At 37.4% G+C, this 7,089-nt stretch overlaps 1 non-coding gene across 1 annotated transcript; it reads left to right on the forward strand.

Annotated features, from left to right (window-relative positions):
• Positions 1-1,696: 1,696 nt before the first annotated feature.
• LOC131145354 (small nucleolar RNA R71) lies at positions 1,697-1,802 on the forward strand. The gene has a single exon (XR_009134137.1). It is a non-coding gene; the product is annotated as a small nucleolar RNA R71 (small nucleolar RNA).
• Positions 1,803-7,089: the final 5,287 nt, after the last annotated feature.

A 7,089-nucleotide genomic window follows, 5' to 3' on the forward strand; every position in this document is an offset into this window, starting at 1 on the left:
TGAATGCAGGCGTTAGTCGTGGCTAGGAATGGTTGTCCCAGAAGGATAGGGATTGGGTTTGTGGAAGTCTCCATGTCTAAAATGATGAAATCAAAAAGGTACTGGAAATCTCCCACCTTGATTACCACATCTTTTACCACACCTCGGGTTTGCTTAAGAGATCGATCAGCAAGGCATAAAGAAACCTAGGTTGGTCGCAACACTCTTAGGTTAAGTTTTTGATAGGCCGAGTATGAAAATATGTTCACACTTGCTCCTAAATCTAGAAGGACCTTATCAATGGTGTAATCTCCAATTACACATGAAATAGTAGATGAACCGGGGTCTTTTAGTTTTGAAACAAGGTGCTTTGGCATTATGGAACTCATATGCTCGGTCTACTTAACCAAACCATCCATGTGCACCCTTGATTTTATCCCCTGTGTTGACAAGTCCCTAAGGAATTTTATAAACACATGTGATTGCTTAATCTCATTGAGGAGAGGCTTATCCATTCTCACTTGTTTAAACATATCCCAGATGGACTCAGTGGAAGCCTCTTTCCTAAATATCGAGGGTGTAAGTGGGGCTGCCAGATATGTCACTGAGTAGCCATTAAAAGCCCTATGGGGGGAGAAGTGAGGTGTGGTTCTTCTGGTGGTGGGTGTGAGACTCAATGATCTATGTACCTTACTAGAGGAAGAAAGAGTGCATCAATTCATGTTACGTGCTTCCAGTTTTTCATCTTGGGTCTCCCCTGTGCTCAGCTGCTCCTTGCCTTGTTCAACTATCAGCTTGCCATTTTGAAATGTGGTTACCTCCTAGGCTTGCTCAGAATATTATGAAGGGCCAGCATCTGGTTCACATTCTACCCTATATTGTCTTTTAGGATTTAGTATAGGCTGACTTGGCAACTTTCCTTCATCTCTCTGACTCAAGGTGGCAAGCTAGTTGTCCCAAAGTGGTTTGTAGCTTCACAATGGATTGGGAGTGAGAAGGAAGGAGTTTTTGATATGCTTGGTGATCAGCTTCAATAATCTTAAGGGACCTTAGCACCATCTCTTGAAATGTGTCATACTTGGGTTTTAAGGGAGAAGGTTGCTGAGCGGTTGAAAATATGGGGGCTGAATCAAGATGACTTTGGAGATATTGGTATGGTCATAGAGGCAAAGCATTCGGGGCTTGTGGAGGTCTTTAAGCTTGAAACCCCAGAGCTTATGGCCTCCACGAGAAGTTAGGATGTTGTTTCTACCCAGGGTTGTATGTGTTTGAATATGGGTCATTAGAGGGCTTATCATACCAGTTCTGGGTGGCCTTTACTTCCTCATGTCCAAGCCCATATAGGTAATGTGCGTGTGGGCAATTATAACATGTATGGGAAGAGTCTAAGCATATCGCACATATCTCTGCACACGTTGTTGTTTGCGGTCCTAGGGACAAGCAATCATCCAGCTTTTTGGATATGGCATGCAGAGTATGAGCTAAGTCCTAGCTCGTGGCTAACTCATAAACTCCCTTAGGTTTAGAATTTGATGGATTAGGTAGTCTACGGGTGGTAACCATGTGCTGCTAAGAGTTTTCAGCAAGATTTTCAAAGAGAATCTAGGTCTCGTTCTCATGCTTAGTGAGGAAAGTACCTCCGCATGACGCATGAGTCATAGACCTATCTTTCTTAGCCAACCCTTCGTAAAAAGTTTGGACTAATTACCACTTTAGGACCTGGTGATGTGGGCATTTACGGAGCAGGTCCCTAAAGCGCTCCCAAGTCTAAAGAAAGAGTTCCCCATCCATCTGTGAGAAACTTGTGATGGTTCTTCGAAGGTGGTTAGTCTTCCCTATTGGAAAGTACTTTTTAAGAAATTCATGTTGCATGGTGGCCCAATTGGTCACCGAGTTGGTTCTAAGGATGTCAGCAAATTTTTTTTTATCCTTCAGAGAGAACGGGAAGAGCCTAAGATGAAGAGCAGCAACACTAAAATTAGGGATGCGTACGGTGGAACAAATTTCCAAAAAATCATCTTGATGCTGATAAGGATTTTCCATTGAGTTCCCATAAAAGTTGGGTAGCATCGCGATGATTGAAGTCTTTATCTCAAATCGTGCCTCCTAAACATCTGGGAACCTGATGCAAGACGATGATATGTATGCATTAGCTACAAAGTAGTCCCTTAGAGGCTGAAGGTGTTACTCTCCCACCACAGGTAGGTGGGGATCATGGGGTTCCGAGATTTGTTCAGCGGGAACTGAGGGGTTATCTTGGGCCATTGCTTTCAGTTCAGACGACTCAGCCTTCTCCAAATTAGAGATAGGTTTCCTAAGGGATCTACCAGATTTTTCAATCACAATATCGATGGGAATTATCTCGAGTTCCAAAGAACGCAGACCAAACATATACATGTGTAAGCACACAGATATAGACTTCAAAAACAGAAAAAAAAAAAAAATAAAGAAAATAGAAATTAACAAAGAAAGTGAAAACAAAAAGAGAGCAAATCAAAAGAACAATCCAATAATACTCTAAAGCAGAAGTTGGCTTATAACCATCACCAAGTCCCCTGCAACGGCGCCAAAATTTGGTAGGCTCGCGAAGACTTGGGTCCTTAACTACTAAAAATAATATTTATAAAACCTAATTATCCCAATTTCAGTAGAAAGTGGGTAAGTCGGGTATCGATCCATGGAGACTTAAAGTGTAGTTATCAAACCACTTCCAAATTAGTTTATTATAGCCTTGTTATGAAAAAAAAGTAAAACGTGGTATTTTTCAATGGATGAAATCTAACCGACAACTGGAAAGCAATTAAATAAAAGCAAGTAAATCTATATTAACTCTACTACTACAAAGCATTGTTTAGACATGAGTATAGTTTAGGATGTTGCTCTGCTTACTCCAAGTTTAGTGAGTTTACCGTACTAAACTAAACAGAACCCAGCCGAACAATCCAAGGAGCCATTCAAGGGTATAAAGTAGTAAGGGTGCACCAGCCATTCGGAGCATAGTCAAGCACTGAAGTATACTCTAGCACAACGATCATGAGAACCTCTATGGAATATTGTAGCCTAATACGTGTACCTGATTGAAGCAATAGAGGTGTTAATCTTGTCACTAAACATATTCACAATCTAAACCATAAATGTAAGTAGTAAAGGAAAGATGTAATTGAAAGCATGTAAAAAGATCATCCTTTTGCATTCATCACGTCTATCACTAAGGCTAGGAAGTACAAAATAAGATCCTAATATACACGGATATTGTATGAATGCCGCCGATTGTCACAGGCTGTTAGACACTCCATACACGAACTAAAACTACTCTACTCCTATTCTAACTTGGCTCTCAATGAGTTCCTAGGTATGTCACTAACTTAAAAGAGGCCAAAGAGGAACCCATAGCTCATGTTCGTAGCTAATACTTATAGGATCAAGAGTTTACAAGGGTTGTTTTACAAGTTAGGAAAGTTTGGAGCAAATCTCGGGCAGCAGATCGTCGCTGTCGACTAAGTCGCTCCTCTAGCATTCTTTTGTGCGCCCTAGTTGGATCTCACTGGAAGTCAAGGATTCAAATCTTCAATCTCTTCGACTTTGTCTTACCTCAGGGTCTTGATGGTCGAACTAATGGTCAAGACTTGTAGTATCTTGATCTTCATGAAATTTCAGTATATTGACATAGTTGCCCTGGAAGGTCTCTTGGTCGAACACTTCGTTGAGACTCTTGGTATTTTTGAATTTCAGTCCTATCTCAGTATCTTGATGTGGTTGCTCTAAGGTGTCATTTGGTTGCGCACTTGGTCGAACCTTGTAGCATTCTGATCTTAGTCTAAACCTTGGAGTTTACAGTGGAAGACTAAGTCGTCCTTGTGGTTTTCTGGTCATGCCACATGGTTGAGCGTCATCTTCTTGTCTATTTATGATATAAAGCTTCTAGAGCATGGCTAAACATCTAAATTCAAGCTTTGAATCCTCCAAATCCTCCTTGGCTTCTTGTAATGCCTAACTCCATGGTTTTAACCTATTTTTCCTAAAAAGACAAAAAAAAAAAACCTTGCATAGCTTTAATCAATGATATCTGGGTAAATACATAATAAAAAAAGGATGAAAAAAGGTAAATGAGGGTCTAAAATCATATATTTTAGAGACTCATCAACCATGATTATAAAGTTTTTACATATTCATGATTATACAGTTTTTATAGCACCATGATTGTATAGTTTTTACAAAATCATGATTATATAGTCTTACGGAACCATGATTATACAGATATTATAAAATCATGGTATTACAGATATTATAGAATCATAGTTATTTCGGTTATAAAGAATCATGGTAAAATAGTAATATACAAACATAGTATTATATAGTATCAGATCCCTGATGGACCAAAACATATTACAAAGCATAGTACCATAGCTAATACAATATAGATAGTGCAACCACACATCTCAGATAGAGTGTGGAATTACAGTCGACTGTGCCCAGAGGAGAGACGAAGAGCTCACTGGCAGTCAGGACTAGGTTGAGGGGGTCAATGTAGAGGCTTACAATTTGACTTAGCCTGGTAAGCCATCTAGAGTTAAGTCCAACCCACGGGCCGCACAACCCAAGCATGCGAGGTCAATTCATGCACACAGTTATCCATTCAGGGAAATTTTTATAGTTATATATGTATGTAGATTTATAGAAAATGAAAACTATAAATATTATAGCTAAAAGTATGATTAAATAGAAAATTCAGAAACACTTGTATTTTAAGTGACATAAGTGTGAGTTAAGATATGCCTTACCTTAAAATGTTATCTCAGTTACAACTTGATTAGTAAATGTATTATTCATGTAAACTCATTTTCCACACACTAGTAATAACATAGTTTGTCTTATTAAGAAGTGTCTTACCCCAAAAATTCAATCATTTCATGAAATCCAAACCGACGTGCAGCGTGAGCACCGAGATAGAGAGGACTTTAGTACTGCCCTAGCTATAGGGTAAGTTTTTGAGATGGAAATTGCATTTTTGGGTATGCCCCAAGGACATTGCGTTTCTTTTGGGAGATGTATATGTATATTTTGGGAAATACTGAAACTCTGGTATTGTAATTAAGGTTAAAGAATTTTTATGCTTTTTACTGCATAGATGGTATGTTTTATAAGCAAGTATGCTCGGTACCACTTTGGGTCCGAGATGTTGTAGTGAAAATCATTTTGGGTATCAAAGTAATAAATGTTGTTGCAAAAAGAATATATAAAAAAATGGTAATAATTTGGGGGTTGTTACAATGTAGGCATTGTTGAACCACGTAATTTCTTATATTGTTTCAATTGCTTTCATTACAATTGTTTCTAGAATTCGTTTCATGATCATGATAACCCCTTAAAAGGTGTGGAACAAAAAATATTCATTTTTTTTCCTAATAGTTGCCTTATGGCTACTAGATCCATGTTTGTTAGTTTTATGGGTGTTTGCAATAGAGGGATAACTTGGGCTCCTATCATGCATTGTCCTTTTTATGTAGTATCCATTCCCATGTTTCTAGATGATGTGAATCGTGTTCCCAAGAGGAGCAGGTGAATTGGAAATTTAAAATATTCTTAGGTCAATTATGTCCTAATTTTGGACTACAAACAATATTGCACAACCCATGGTCTTTCTAAGCAATCTCATTTCTCACAAATATAAATGTATGCAGATATTTAAAAAAAGTAAATTATTCAAAACAATTTGAGTATAAACACACAAGTGCGGAAAGTAAAGAGTATTGGGAAAGAGAATGACACGGTTATTTTTATCGAGGTTCAACCAATACTACCTAAGTCCTCGCCTTAGGTCAACAACCCAAGGATTCCACTAAGTGCTCACTTAACGGGGCAAAGCGATGCCATTTACAATACTCCTTACGAGGCGGAATCTCCTCAACTCAATTACGGGACTGAACCACAACCAGTTCTCCTTATGAGACGGAGTCACCTCAGCTCAATTACGGGGCTAAGATGCGACTAGATCTCCTTATGAGGGGGAGTTTCCTTATCTCAATTACGAGGCTAAGCCATAACTAGATCTCCTTACGAGGTGGAGGTTCCTCAACTCACCTAACCAGGCTAAATCCAAATTGGTAAACTTTACAGGATGGTGTATTCCTCTTCAAGTTATGTCTAGAATACAAAGATAATAATTTTTATGTACAAACAAAATGCTTCTACAAAAGTAGGGATGTACAATATAAAGCCCTAAAATGTAGTCTCATATGATATGAATTTCAAGCTCAATAGAGTATGTGTATTTTCTCAAAAATATTTTGGAATCTTGAATAAAATATATATGATGAAAACTTCAAAGATTTAAACCCAATAAATAATTCTCCAAAAATATTTCTCAATAAAGAGTAGGAGAACCTAGGGTTTTTCTTATCAAACAATATCTGCACGAATGTATGTTCGATCTTTGATAAAAGTGAATGCGCAATAAACACCTTCAAAGATCTTAAAATCTCAAGTGCTTTCTTCAAGAACGATATTCAAAAATGTTTGTTCAAGAAAGCTAGAATTTTTTCTCAAGAATATTTTTGCAAAAATGAATGTGTGAGCTTTTAAAATCTTGCAGTAGATGTGCAAATATTCACAAGCTACAAAAGTTTTCCCAAAGAATATTTACCAAGAAAATATGTGGAAGAAACTTTAAACTTACTCTCAGAATGATTTTCAAAATAAAATCTAAAGAGAGAGTAAGTGCTTTTGTATAATGAATGCCCCAAACAAGATACTCCTTTCAACAATCCCTTGAAAACAATTTATTTGCAAATAAGGGAGTGAAAGAAAAAAAAAATGTTCTTTTAAAAAAACAAATTTCAAAGGAAAGAGTATAAGAGAGTATAAATTTAAAGCACAAAATATTTTTGGAGGATTTACAATATACACATTTGTTAATAAAATGGTTATAAGGGGCTAGTTATAGATTTTTCAAAAAAATATGACCATTACGGACATGAAGGGAATTAATTTATTTATTTCACCCAAAATTAATTGCGATTCAGCACTTAAAAATGGTCCAACCCGAGAGGTCTGGTCGACTGGCCAAAGCGTCAGTCGGCTAGCCTTTGTAAATATTTAAAAAATAAAAAA

The sequence above is a fragment of the Malania oleifera genome, chromosome 12 (genome assembly GCF_029873635.1).
Source record: "Malania oleifera isolate guangnan ecotype guangnan chromosome 12, ASM2987363v1, whole genome shotgun sequence".
Classification (NCBI taxonomy): domain Eukaryota; kingdom Viridiplantae; phylum Streptophyta; class Magnoliopsida; order Santalales; family Ximeniaceae; genus Malania; species Malania oleifera.